Raw genomic sequence first — 15,598 nt, 5'->3', positions numbered from 1 at the left:
ACCTAGGGTATTGGAGGGCTAAGTGACTTGCCCAGGGTCACATGGAGCTGCAGAGGGAATTAAACCTGGTTCTCCAGGATCTCAACCCACTGCTGATCGTTAGGCAGCAGCGGGAATTGAATCCAGTTGCCCAGGTCCATAGCCCTCTGCACTACCATTATGCCACTCCTCCACTCCATGGCATAAGTGCCAGCTCTGTGGGTGCAATAAATTCTGAGCATCTCCAATATTTAGCAAGTTCTTTTATCATGTCTAAGGAGGTATGATGTGTACTGTGGTTAGCACCTCCAGTCATTCTGAAAAGTTGGCACCTATATGGCATTTAAATATATTTCAGCAGTGCTGAATATATGAATTTGCTGCCGACTACCACTGCCACTACCTACTTAGTTTGAACCTGCTTTTCAGCTGAATATTGCTATTAAACATATAGTTTTGGTTTGTTCCCTATGCTCTTCCCCTCAGTTATACAGACAATGGTGAAGCAGTTATGGTAATAGTAATGGTGCATATAGTCCGCCAACTCACATATGCAGGTTCAAAGTGGATAACAAATTCAGAAAAAATGTACATAAAATACAGACCTGGTAAATAATTTTTAAAAAACAAATAAGAAGGAATCAACCTGAGTTTGGCAGGGAAAGAACAAGAAGCTGAAACTGCCTGGTAAGGAAACAAAATTGATAAAGATTTTTTATATTTAAGTCTATTAAAAGATGGAAAATAAATAAGACAAGAATTTCTAGCTTGTGAAGGAGGAGGAAACAATGGAAAAGAAAACAAAGAGAACAGATATTCTGGACGTGCGCCTTTAAACATCTTATGAACCCAACAAGATAATTTAAAAATTATACAGGCCTTAATTGGCAACCAATGAAGTTTTATCAGAGTAAACATAACATATCTGACCTCTTTTGTCCAAAAATCATCTTAGCTGCAGTGTTCTTTATCACTTGCAATCTAGAAATCTTTGCCAAGAGAAGACAATATAAAGAGAGAACAAATTCTTCTATGACCATGTAATTTATAAAAAGTAGCTTTAATGACTGTATCAATATTGTTTATTTCCAGAGGCTTGACATACTGCATGGTTTATAATACTAATATAAAATAAATGGGGAGGAGACAGGAGGGGGGGGGGGGTGACAACAGAATGCAGATTATCCAAAGGTCTCAGAGAATCAGTGGGTTTTTAGTTGCGATTTGAGTTTACAATAAGAGGTTTCCATGCGGAGAAGGGGCAGGAGGGCCTTTGCAGAGAGTTGGATCTAAAAAGCTGAAAGAAGATTCACGAGAAATTGTTAGGCAAAAGGAAGGGAGGGAAGGTACAACTAACAAGTTCGCAGTGGACAAACAAAGAGAGTGCATAGGGGTACAGGGAAGTATGACTGAGTGAAGGTAAGCAGTGGAGGTCAGGAAATGTGATTTGTAAACAAGACAATTTTAAACTTAATACGTGCAGAGACCGGTAGCCAGTGCTCAGAGTGAAGTAGTAGAGTGACTTGATCAAAACAGTAAGCCAAATGCAAAAGTTTAACTGCAATCGATTGAATGAGCTGAAGGCACTTGATGGAATATAGGAGGAGACCAGTGTAAAGTGAGTTACAGTAATCAAGACAGGAAATAATGATAGATAGGAGAGTGCACATAAGGTTAGGGTCTAAATAAAAAGCAGAAGGGGCAGATACAATGAAGAGCGAAGAATGCTGAATGGATTACTGAGTTAATTTGAGGCTTGAAAGTCAACCAAGAGTCAAATATGAAGCTGAGGATTTTCACAAAGTCAGAGAAGGGAAGGGGGTAGTTGTTGATCAAAGAGTTGTCGGAAGGGGGGATCCTGGATTAGGGAAAACTATGGTTTCACATTTAGAAGCATTGAGGAACAAGTGAGACTTTTAAGGATAAAGGTGTATCCGAATAAGCACCAGGTATCTTAGAAACATTGACAACTTTTAATGTAAACCCTTCAGGGAGAGACAATTCTTTAGGAATATTATACTCCACTCAATCTAGCCAGGGTAACTTATGTCTCTATTAAGTTTTAACCCATGGGCTGTACTTAATATTTCCACTTTTTATACAGGATGAAATCAGTGAAAAAAAGCAGTTGTGCTATATCCTGAATTGGTATAAAAAAAATTAACATCAAGAGAAGAAAAATTATAACAAAAAGATGTAATATATACATTAAATAATACTGAGGGACTCAACATGGTGGAATCCAACTAGCTGAAATTTGGTCTACCATTTTGACCCTATAATATCTAAGAGCAAGGAATTCTTTTTAGATTTTTCAGCCCACCACTATCCATATATAAGGGGCAATTCCATAACTGGCTGCTACAATATAGATGCCCAAATCACGTGCGCTGTAAGCTTATTTTATAAGAACACTTGCACATGTAAGCTCTTATAGAATACTAGCGTGAGTTGGCATTTACATGCCAACACTGAGACACACCCACTTATGCCATTCCAACAGCAAGCCTAAGAAGGTGTGCCTAAATGCAGTATTTTGTAAGTTAATATGTGTAAATGTTGGACATGCTCATGCTCCTCCTCCCGTGAACGCCCATTTGCATTTATGTGCTATGTCAATTGTGTGTGTAAGTTATAGAATACCACAAAGTACGTGACTGTCACAAGTGTAACTGTAATATTCTCGTGTGTAAAGTACTAGTATTCTGTAATTTACATGTGCAACTGGCACCTAACTTTAGATGACCTGTTATACAATGAGAAGTATAGTGGCTGAAAATCCTTATGTACTCTACCATTCTTCTGGATCCAGCTACTGCTTTGTTGCATTCTTCTGAAACCTTCAGAGCATCAGACAGATCAGTCACAAGACTTTTTCCTTACCTTCATTGTGTAAGTTTCCTTTGGATTTCTGCATTCCATATGTATAACAACAGATTAAGATTGTAAGGCTCATCTGGACTGCCCATCCCTGATGTAACACTGTAGAGCTATGCAATCTCTGACTTTACCCATACTTACTGACATCCAATGAGCTTTTATGCTTATCTCAGGCTTTCTTAAATTCTATTACTGTTTTGGCTTCCACCTTTTCAATACCTGTAGAAGTACCTCTCTCACAGAATACATTTTGACTGCCAGTTTAGTCCTGCAGTAACTGCACTTCAATTTCTTTTATTTTAGCACAACACATATTTAATAGAGATTCCTAAAAGAAACTGCTCACTTGACTTTCTACATTTCCTTACAGCTGTTCCAAATACTTGGTTGCGAGGGGTGTAGGGGTGGGGACTGAGAGGATACTGTAAGAAAGTGGCTCCCTCTCTTGTACTGTGCCAGTTTTTCTTGGACATCCCCTGACTTGGTGAGAGGGGGAAAGGGGAGCTGTTATTCTACTACTACTTATCATTTCTATAGCGCTACAAGGCATACGCAGCGCTGTACACCATACACAAAAAGACAGTCCCTGCTCAAAGAGCTTACAATCTAGATAAGACAGGTAAACAGACAGAACAATTAAGGGTAAGGGAATAAAGAGGGGAGGATAAGAGGACAGGAATAAAGAGGTGAGGATAAAAGGACAGGGCAAGTGAGTAGTGGTTAGGAGTCAAAAGCAGAGGTGGGCTTTAAGTTAGGACTTGAAAATGGCCAAAAACGGGGCTAGACGTACGGGCTCGGGAAGTCTATTCTAGGTGTGAGGTACAGCAAGATAAAAGGAACGGAGTCTGGAATAATCCCCCCCCCCCCACTTGTGGCACCCAAATCACCCTCCCAACCTGAAGGGCCTCCCTAGTAGCCAACCCCCATGGAAGTTGCCCTGCCCCTCAATCTGAAAATGCCACCAAGGCAATAACTCCTCTCTCCTGAATGATGCCCCCCCCTCCCACAGGTCTCGTGGTATGTGTTGGAACAATTCCCAACTGCCCCTGACCTCACCAGCAAGTGTCTTCACCCAAAATGGCACTGGTGGAAACATGACCCCTAATACTATGAGACCACCGTTAGGGGTCACTGGCACTATTTTGGGTGACGGTGCCTGTGAGGGCAGGAGCAAATGGGGCTCACTCTTGCCTATAGCATTATATACCAGGAATTTTTAATAAGGTAGGATGGGGGGCTAGGGGAGGGGTTACTGCCTTGGGGATGGTTATTCTGCTTTACCTTGTTGACTGTCTCTCTCATGAAGTACTCCTCCATGGTAATGTAGTAGCCAATCAGCTCCTGCATGGTGCGACTTAGCAGGCAGTGGTTCAGCAGCTTATCTAAATTTTTCTGATGTTCTGCATAAAGGAAACATTAAATTGTCCCATCAAGACAAAAATAAAGCAGGGAGTCAGACTCCAGAAGTCATCTCATGTTATCACTGAAAGAGGTTAAGGAGCTGTCAAATGCTATGAGCACAGACAGGGCCGGTCTTAACAAGTGCGGGGCCCTATGCAGACCAATTTGGTGGGGCCCCATCCTAGCCCTGCCCACTGTAGCCCCGCCCCCACCCTAGCTCCACCCCACTGATAAGATTATTCCATTTTAGAACATTTTTAATGAGATTTCAAATAAAGACAAATGAATCTAAACTTGTACAAAAAACTGATTGAAATAATAAGCACAATGCTATCATGAAACCTCCCCTCCCCAGAAATTATTCAGTTCAAGTCCACTACAATTAGTAGTTCCAATTCTCATAACAAAGGAGAATAAAGGAAAAATATTAAGAAAAGATTCAGTACTTTCAAATTCCCCTATTACTCTGTAACCCATATATGCAATAAAATAAAAATGAAATGAAAAGACATGCAATAAAATTAAGTGATGTGTAAAATATAATGTACAATATAAAAACATATAGACCACCAAGGTATTAAAATTGTTTTAAAATATATACCACAACTCTCTGACTCAAGAAGACTCCGACTCTGTCTGTCATCCATAATTGTCTGACAACACACAGAAAAAAAATAAGTAAAAATAAAATACACACAATTAATACCTTATACACCAATATACCAGGCATACGGAAAATACAGACCATCAACAATATGAAGCTAGCAAGGGATCATAATACCACAATTCTCATGTAGAGCCACAAAACACCCTTTTAGAGGTAGTGTGTCATGATTTAGGCTCTACACCCTTTCTGATGTTTGGTGCCACCTTAGTAAGGCCAACACACAATCTCTCCACTGCAAAACACTATACACAAACTTGTGCAAAAACACACACATAACCTTAACAAACCATAAACAGCACTAATTCCAAGGACAGGACGAGCTACAACCTTATGTGTGGCGTGGAAAGGCAACTGTAATTACACCGGGCTCTAGAACACCAGTGCACAACCTAGTGAAAAAAAAACAAAAAAACAAAAAGGCTGCAGAATACTGCACCTTCCTTGATCACACCTGAAAAACACATGAAGGCAAAATACTGAACTGGAAAGTTACCTCAAGAAGTCAGACTCAGCATGCAGCAATACTACAAAAATTAAAACTTACATGAAAAATATCACAGATGCACATTTCCAAAAACTATTCAAATTACAGCCCACCAGATAGAACAAATGTGGGGACTAAACTTCCATCCAATATCCTATTAGTGTCCCAAACATATATATTCACTGCGGGGTTTACAAATTTCTATAGTCATCCACGATTTACTCCAAATTATTTTCGGGGTTTATCAGATCTAACTGCCTCTCACATCCATCTGAACAGTTATGTTCTTTGCGTCAGAAGCGCAATGGTGTGGTGCAAATCCTCATTGAATCCCCTTCTTATCATTCATATCACACTGTTTAATTTCCAAGTCGTATAATTTATGTAATCCAGCAAAACAGTTTTTAATAATAAAATATGCCCAACATATCTCAGTGCATAAACTTATCTTTAAATGACGGCAGCTTGTAAACGCTAGGGAACCCCCACCATTTCCAAAAACTGACATATTCCAATTAATAAATCCTGAATAAAATAGTTTTTTCTGCCTTTGTTGTCTGGTGACTTTGTTTTTCTGATCATGCTGGCTCAGTATCCGATTGTGCTGCTATCTGTCCTCTTAACTCCGTTTCCAGGGCTTCCTTTCCATTTATTTCTTTACTTTCCGCCTTTCTTCTTCATTTCTTGCCCTACATCCGTAAGTAAAAGCTGGGTCCTCTGCAGACTTGACTGTCCAGTGGATCCAGCTTCTGCCTATTTTCTATATCCATGTGCACTTTTTCTCCTCTCTTCCTTTTCCCTCACCTCATCTCCTTCCTCACTCTTCCCTCGCCTCCATCCATGTCCAGCATTTCTTCTCTCTCCTCCATCCACCCACGTCCAGCGATCCTCCTGTCCCCCCTGCCATCCATCTATGTCCAGCAAGCCCCCCATCCCCTCTGCCATCCACCTATGTCCAGAAACCCCCCTCCCCTGCCATCCACCCATGTCCAGCGATCCTCCTGTCCTCCCTGCCCGCCCCTGCCATCCACCTATGTCCAGAACCCCCCCTCCCCTGCCATCCACCCATGTCGTGACCCTCCTGTCCTCCCTGCCCGCCCCTGCCATCCACCTATGTCCAGAAACCCCCCTCCCTTGCCATCCACCCATGTCCAGTGACCCTCCTGTCCTCCCTGCCCACCCCTGCCATCCACCTATGTCCAGAAACCCCCTTCCCTCCATCCACCCATGTCCAGCGACCCTCCTGTCCCCCCTGCCATCCATCTATGTCCAGCAACCTCCCCGTCCCCTCTGCCATCCACCTATGACCAGAAACCCCCCTCCCCTTCCATCCACCCATGTCCAGCGACCCTCCTGTCCCCCCTGCCCTCCCCTGCCAACTGCCATCCACTTATGTCCAAAACCCCCCTCCCCTGCCATCTACCCATGTCCAGTAACTCCCCCCCCCCGTCCCTCATGCCCTCCACGCGACTCTCCTCGTTTCCCTGCTCCCCCTCCCTCCAGGCACCTGAGCCCCCCTCCCGTCTGAGCCCCCCCTCCCTGACCCGCCAAACGACCCTCTTCTGCTACCCGACCCGGCCTGCACCTCACCTGACCCAACATTTTAAAAAAATCTCCAAGCGGCGATGCCTGCATCTGACTAGAAGAAGAAAAACCGCTTCGCAGTTCATCCATTGGCCGGCCTTCCCTCATGTCCCGCCCTTGCGGAAGTTACATCAGAGGGCGGGACATGAGGGAAGGCCGGCCAATGGATGAACTGCGAAGCGGTTTTTTTTTCTTCTAGTCAGATGCAAGCATCGCCGCTTGGAGATTTTTTTTAAATGTTGGGTCAGGTGAGGTGCAGGCCGGGTCAGGTAGCAGAAGAGGGTCGTTTGGTGGGTCGGGGAGGGGGGGGGCTCAGAAGGGAGGGGGGCTCAGGTGCCTGGAGGGAGGGGGAGGGGGAGCAGGGGAACGCGGAGAGTTGCGTCGTTTGACATGGGTGGAGGGCGGGCGAGCAGCGGCGGTCCGGCGGCGAGGCAGAGCTGAGGCGCGCCGCGCGGGGCCCCCTTAGGCGCGGGGCACTATGCGGCCGCCTCTGCCTAAGACCGGCCCTGAGCACAGAGATGGGAGTTATGCTAATCTTCTTTGCTCATTAGGCAAGTATACTAAGTCCATCTAGCAAACACTTTTGCCTCCAACTATCACTGTCTCTTTGCTACCCTTGCCTCTCTTCTTAGACAGCTTCTTCTTCCTGGCCCCTGTGCCCCAACCCTTCACTCTCTGCACAGTCAGTGGCTGATTTCTTTCATGACATACTTTTATCTTGAGTTTAGCACCAGACCTCCTCCACTTTTACTTCATTCCTCTATCCTCCTCTTACCCCCATCACCCTTACTTGTGTTTTTCTGAAGGAAAACTGCTCTTCTACTCCCTGCTCCAAGCTTGCTTCTTCTTCGTCGGAACCCATTCCAGGCCAGTTCCCCAATTCTATCTCCTTCTGCAACCATCCCTTCCATCTGTCATATCCTCAGTCTATCATATACCATTACATCAATCTGTGCTGCTGTTAGCACATCTCTCCTTATAAAAAAAAAAACTGCCTTCACTTTCTTGCATTCTACATCTACTCCAGTCTTCTGTCTGCATGCTCCATGCCGCTAAGATAACTCTTGCTAAAGTTTCCAGTACCTTTTTGTGTCCAAGACCAGGGATCACACCTCAAATCTAATCATTCTTGACCTATCTCTGCTATATTTCAGATTGTTAATCACAAACTTCTCTTTGAGAAACTGTACTTGCTTATGCTCCTGAACTATATTATATCTTCGACTCTCTTCTATTTTCTACTATTGCAACTTTGGTATATCTTTTTGTGGTTCCTCCTCCCACTACTATCTCATTTATTTATTTTTAACATTTATATTCCACTTTAAGCCCAAAGCAGATGACAATAAAACATACATAAAAATGAATGCACCACAGCACTAACCATCTACACATACAAATATACTGTGCCTTAAAACAAAATACTGGTCAGTAATAAATGATTTAAATAAATGTATCTGGGTAGCATAAAATACACTATGCTCTTAATTCAAGCTGAGTAGGCTTGGAAAAAATAAAAGTTTTCAAAGGTGAACTGTGTTCCCCAAAGCTTTATTCTCTGAGATCTTCTCTCTTCACACATGATCTCTTAGTGCTCTAATCTTTAACTATGGCTTTCAATACCATCATTATGCTTACCTCTCTCAGATCTCTCTCCTTTAGCACCAGCTACCCGGATATGTTACCATTACTTTAAACCAGTGGCTCTCAACCTTTTTTCAGTTGGGAAACACTCGATAGACAATGCTCGCATATATGACACATTTCATACACAACCCTCATGGACCTTTGGTCTGACACAGTATTGCAATTGTGGATGCCAAGCATGTTTACATTTAATTCATAAGAACCCTCTCTCCTCCCCAACCAACACAGATGCATATCATATCTAGATATTTTCTCCATGGATGTTACCATACAAAAAATATTATGTCATGCATGTTTCTAGATATTCTGATTCTCATCTGAGTAATGGTAACAAACTATCAAGCACATTGTGAAATAATATGAAACCTGAAAAAAATCCTAACTCAAGAAGTATGTAGCAGACCCACCGTATAACAGTATTAATTCCTATGATTCAAACATGAACCCTTCCTATGAATAAGCAGCACTACAAGTATTACACAGGGCCCTAGAACACCGATAGATCTATTACTGGTAAAACAGAACAACTGGATTGCTACAGAGTTCTACACAGAAATTACATGCAAACAGAATAGTACACCTTGGTCACACACAAAACAAAGTCAGAACCTCATCAAATACAGGACAAAGAATCACAAATTAGAAACAGAAATATAAAGACAAAAATTGAACTGGGAACCCCAAGAAGTCAAACTAGGCAGGTACTACAACATAGGAGAAATAAAATGGAAATTCATTTCCAATAAAATGCAGAGATATCCATGATGCACATTTCTTAAAGCTAACATATTCCACCTAAAAAAAATTTTTCTCTCTTTGATGTCTGGCCATTTTATTTTTCCAAGCACACCAGTCCTAGTTTCTTTTTTCTGCTTTCTTGTCTTGCCTTCTGTTCTTTTTCCAGTGGGAGCTGTCCATTTGACCTTTCTCCACCTTCTTCCATTCCTTCACTTTATCCATCTATGACATAAATCCTCTTTCTCTCTGTTCTGTCTGTCCACTCAAATTTCACCCTTTCACTATTTCACTTACCTATCAACTTTCAATCTTCTCCTCTCACCTCCTCTCTTCTACTTCATTTCTTCCCTGGCTTTCTATTCTCTTTCACCCACTCCCCATTACACTTCTACCCTCTATACTCACCATCTTCCATTCACTCATCTCCTTGAGAATCCCCATGGCCTCTCCCACATGGTTCCACCATGCCAAGCATCTCGCCTCCCTCTTCCTTCCAACATCCTTGTAAGCCCAGCATTTCCTCTCTCTTTCTCCACCCACATTTGTTGCCCAGCATTGCCCTGTCACGCCCACCCTTTCTCTCCTCCACCCCTATGGTACAGCAATTCCACATCCCCTCTCTCCCCTTTACCCTCAATGTCAGCAAGGCAGAGGGGACAGCAGCTTCAGGAAACTCAGCCTGACAGCCAGAGATGTGGCTACATAAATTCCGATGCCCTACTCCTCCCCAAGTTGTGAACATGGCAAAACACGCACTAGAAGTGAAAGCATGTTAAGTGCAGTTTACTGCTTACACAACTCGGGAAGGAGTACAGCATCAAGGTTTGTGCAGCTGAATCTCCTCCCTCCCTGCTCTCCATCCCCCATAGTCCAGCATCTCTCATAAACTCACCTTCCCATGGTCTATCATCTTCCCTACACTTCACCTTCTACCCAGCCGCCCAATGGTCTGACATCTTTCCCTCTCCCCAGTAGTCCCCAAAGTCTGACATCTTCCTCTTTCCCCAGATGCCCCATGGTCTGACACCTCCTCCTCTTCTGAACCCCCAGCTCACCCCATAGTCTGCCATCTCCACAGACCTCAGCTCCTCCCTGGTCTGGCATTTCTCCTGTTTCCCTCCCCCTGCAGGTCCAGCCTGACCTTTCCCTCTTCTTCCTTCCACCACCTCCCCAAGGGTTCAGCACCTCTCCCCCACTCTCGCCCCCCAACATGGGTGCAGCACTTCTCCCTCAGCCAGTCCCCCCCCCGGCCCTGGCCTGTTAAAACATGAGTTGTTCGCTGGCAGCAGCAGTGGCAGGGATAACAGGCTGACTGAGCTGACTCGGAGCCTTTCCTCCACTACTGTCCCGCCCGTATGTAAACAGGGAGTTGTGTCAGAAAGGTGGGACAATAGTGGAGGAAAGGCTCTGGGTCAGCTCAGGCAGCCTGTTATCACTGCCCTTGCCGGCCAACAACTCAAGTTTCACAGCTGGGGGATTGGGGGGGGGAGAGCTGGCTGGCTGAGGGAAGATGAGGGGAAGCTGCTGGACTCATGGCAGGAGGGAAGAGGGAGAAACTGAAGTGTAAACATTGAAAAAAAAGTGTTGCAGATTGAGTGGCCCCGCGAAACACTGGTTGAGAACTGCTGTTTTAAACCATGGAAAAACTGAATTCATCTGTCCTCCCAAATACATTTCTCCCTTTCCACATTCTTCTCTCTTGGTGGAGAACTTTCTGTCCTTCTGCCCATAACCCAGCAGTTGTCTTCAGCTACTCATATTTACGTACATCCAAAAAAATAGCTCAGACAAGTAATTTCTTTCTCAATAGAACCACTGAAATATATCTTCTCCTTTCTGAATACACGGTCAAGACCTCATCTCCACCCACTTTCTGCTGCAGCCCATTTCTGAACTGTCTTTCTCCACGACAGTCAATTTAAAATTCAATTATGCAGCTTATCTTCCTCCAACACTATGACCTACTCATCTTAACACATTACATTTGTTCCTCATCTTCTTTCACATTCTGATGGAACTATTTCTCTTCTTCAAGTGCATCTACTCTACAGTGCCATGTCAGCTCTCTTCTCATTGCCCCACATGTAGTCATGATCTTCATTTAATTATCCTGGGAAAAATTCTGCACAACTGCGCAATGCAAATTTATGTGGAGAATTCCCCACCTGTGAAAATAGAAGTCTGTACTGGCTGTGCAGAATTCTGCCCAAGCAACCACACTGGCATCAAGGGCTCTCCTAAATCCATCTCCCCCACAGAGATCGTATGACAAGAGGAGGAAGAAGTGAACAGCTGCACATTGGGCTGCTTCCTCTTCCTGTGCTGACCTAGACCCAACTGTTCATTTAAACCGAAGGCTATACAGAGATCACAGTTCACATGAACAGCTGGGCCAAGATGGCACAGAAGAGGAAGAGGACTGATGTGCAGCCATTCACTTCCTTCTCCTTCTGCAGCATGCTCTGTGGGGGAGGAGTTGAGAAGCTAATGACGATGGCTGAGTATGTGCTTTGGGGATTGGGGGGGGGGGGGGTACAGCAAGGTGGGTATGCCATGAGGATAAGTAAAGGGGGAGAGATCAAGGTAAGTGTGCCATAGGGATGGGGAGAGGAGCAGAGCAAGGTGAGAGTATGCAATTGGGATGGGAGGGGCAGAGAAAACTAAGGTTGCACCACTGGTGTGGTGGGGTTGAACCCTGAGGTGTTTAATGGAGGAGGGTGGGGGAGAGATACAATGATAGCTAAGGGAGGAGAAAGAATGAAAGATGGGAATGTTGGCTGGGGTGGGGTGCGGAATGAGGTAAAGATGTGTGCCTGGGAGAAGGAAGAATTCTTATTCTACACTCCAGGCATGTGCCTGGAGGGAGGGATAATAAGAGGTGGGGGTGTGTGTGCCTGATGCAAACGGAAAATGAGAGGTAGAGGTGTGTGAATGGGTGAGAAAGAACAAGAGGTGGGGGTATTACATGTAGGAGAAGACTTTGGGGGCAAAGAGAATTAGGGGTCTTGCTGGGAGTTAGAGGGAGAGAGAATTGCAGCTGGAGCAACAGCGTGAACTGGGAAGGCCTGAGGAGTGAAAAGGCAAGAGGGGATTTCAGGCCTTAGAATGAGTGAATTCTGCACAAAATCACTACAAATAAACTATGCAAGCTTTCCAGAATTTTAAAATATACTGAGTGCAGAATTCCCACACAAGTACCTTTTGTGGGGCAAAACACTCTAACCTACGCCCTTCTTCTACACTGCTAATTCCAGGCTCTTTGTTGTCTTGTGGCACTGTATGCCTGAAACAGACTTCCAAAACTGGTATATCTTAATCCTTCTCTGCCTATTAATTATGTCCTGCAAAAAAAAAAAAAAAACCAAACAAACATCTTTTTGAGACTGTTTTGAATCCCAACACCCTGACTCTTTCACGTCTTACCCTTGTCAACTATGGTAAAAATCAAGTTATTACTATGAATACATTTGTCTCCAAACTAGACTGTAATCTCCATGGAGCACAGGCTGGCTATGTGTATCTGTTTAATTGTACATATACTCAGTATAGTTATAAAAATGTGGGGGTCTATCTTCCTGTGCCAAAGTCAATTCAAATGGGGGGGGGGGGGGTGCTAGATTGGAGAAACAAGCCAGATGATAAAGACAAGAATCAATTTACACACACATCATATTAAACATCAACAATACCAATCAGGATGTCTGTGGGACAGCACTTTACAAACCCAGACCACTGCATCGATGATTTTATGGTGAGAATACCAAAAGAAAATTTTAAGACAATCCAGGAACGTAAGACCTTTAAAGTCAAAATGATGAAATATTTTGGCACAAAACAAATACCAAGCACTGCACATAAAGGGTTAAAGGAGGCTAAAGGGAAACTAAACAAACAAAGCAGGAATGAGCTTATCACAGTCAACACCACAGCCAGGCAGAGAGAGGTGAGGCAGAGGAGAGACAACAGACCTAGCTGCACTGCAGTGAAGCAATCAAGGAGATGCTGGTTACAACCAGAACACACAGAGACCACAAACAAAGAGAAGAGCAAGCAAGCTATGAAGAATGTCACGAGCACAGACTAATCAAGAGAACCAGAGCTCAGCAGAATCATAACATCAGCATGCTCAGTCAGGTTACCTTGTTTCACTTCTTCTGAAGCCATAGAGTCTCCCACCTCAAAGTCTGAGCTGACTCGGCGCTTAATGAACCTCAAGTAGAGCTCACTACGGGCACTCATCAAAGCAACTTCGGCAAGGATAGGGTCCAGTTCCCTGGAGACAGAAATTAAAAAAAGTGAAAAAGCAAGAAAACATACATTTTTTTTTGAAGTACCCTGCCATCATATAAACCAAACCAAGCACTAAGATCCGAAACGTCCCATCAGCTCTGTTTACCTGCCGCTACATCATATAATTACATAGAGACAAAACTATGGCCCTTCTCTATCGCTGCCCCATCTTTGTGGAATGCTTTACCCAGATACCTGAGAGCTTATGAAGACATAAAACAATTCAAGCAGCTGCTAAAAAGGCATCTGTTTGTGAAAGCCTTTTTGGCAACATGAAGACTTATCTGATTGACTCGTTTGCCTTTTCTGTGTGGTTTTTTTTTTTCTATTTTCATTTTTGGGTAAGACCATTTTGTTACTCATGCTTTAGCTTCATATGCTTAGCAATTGTTACGTGTTTAAGACTATATACAGTGGGGGAAATAAGTATTTGATCCCTTGCTGATTTTGTAAGTTTGCCCACTGACAAAGACATGAGCAGCCCATAATTGAAGGGTAGGTTATTGGTAACAGTGAGAGATAGCACATCACAAATTAAATCCGGAAAATCACATTGTGGAAAGTATATGAATTTATTTGCATTCTGCAGAGGGAAATAAGTATTTGATCCCCCACCAACCAGTAAGAGATCTGGCCCCTACAGACCAGGTAGATGCTCCAAATCAACTCGTTACCTGCATGACAGACAGCTGTCGGCAATGGTCACCTGTATGAAAGACACCTGTCCACAGACTCAGTGAATCAGTCAGACTCTAACCTCTACAAAATGGCCAAGAGCAAGGAGCTGTCTAAGGATGTCAGGGACAAGATCATACACCTGCACAAGGCTGGAATGGGCTACAAAACCATCAGTAAGACGCTGGGCGAGAAGGAGACAACTGTTGGTGCCATAGTAAGAAAATGGAAGAAGTACAAAATGACTGTCAATCGACAAAGATCTGGGGCTCCACGCAAAATCTCACCTCGTGGGGTATCCTTGATCATGAGGAAGGTTAGAAATCAGCCTACAACTACAAGGGGGGAACTTGTCAATGATCTCAAGGCAGCTGGGACCACTGTCACCACGAAAACCATTGGTAACACATTACGACATAACGGATTGCAATCCTGCAGTGCCCGCAAGGTCCCCCTGCTCCAGAAGGCACATGTGACGGCCCGTCTGAAGTTTGCCAGTGAACACCTGGATGATGCCGAGAGTGATTGGGAGAAGGTGCTGTGGTCAGATGAGACAAAAATTGAGCTCTTTGGCATGAACTCAACTCGCCGTGTTTGGAGGAAGAGAAATGCTGCCTATGACCCAAAGAACACCGTCCCCACTGTCAAGCATGGAGGTGGAAATGTTATGTTTTGGGGGTGTTTCTCTGCTAAGGGCACAGGACTACTTCACCGCATCAATGGGAGAATGGATGGGGCCATGTACCGTACAATTCTGAGTGACAACCTCCTTCCCTCCGCCAGGGCCTTAAAAATGGGTCGTGGCTGGGTCTTCCAGCACGACAATGACCCAAAACATACAGCCAAGGCAACAAAGGAGTGGCTCAGGAAGAAGCACATTAGGGTCATGGAGTGGCCTAGCCAGTCACCAGACCTTAATCCCATTGAAACTTATGGAGGGAGCTGAAGATGCGAGTTGCCAAGCGACAGCCCAGAACTCTTAATGATTTAGAGATGATCTGCAAAGAGGAGTGGACCAAAATTCCTCCTGACATGTGTGCAAACCTCATCATCAACTACAGAAGACGTCTGACCGCTGTGCTTGCCAACAAGGGTTTTGCCACCAAGTATTAGGTCTTGTTTGCCAGAGGGATTAAATACTTATTTCCCTCTGCAGAATGCAAATAAATTCATATACTTTCCACAATGTGATTTTCCGGATTTAATTTGTGATGTGCTATCTCTCACTGTTACCAATAACCTACCCTTCAATT

At 44.1% G+C, this 15,598-nt stretch overlaps 1 pseudogene; it reads right to left on the bottom strand.

Annotated features, from left to right (window-relative positions):
* Positions 1–15,598, bottom strand: part of LOC115471303 — a 101,184-nt pseudogene that overhangs the window by 55,364 nt on the left and 30,222 nt on the right.

The sequence above is a fragment of the Microcaecilia unicolor genome, chromosome 5 (assembly GCF_901765095.1).
Source record: "Microcaecilia unicolor chromosome 5, aMicUni1.1, whole genome shotgun sequence".
Lineage (NCBI taxonomy): Eukaryota > Metazoa > Chordata > Amphibia > Gymnophiona > Siphonopidae > Microcaecilia > Microcaecilia unicolor.
Note: the sequence above shows the minus strand (reverse complement) of the source record. Positions and strands in the feature narration are given on the sequence as shown.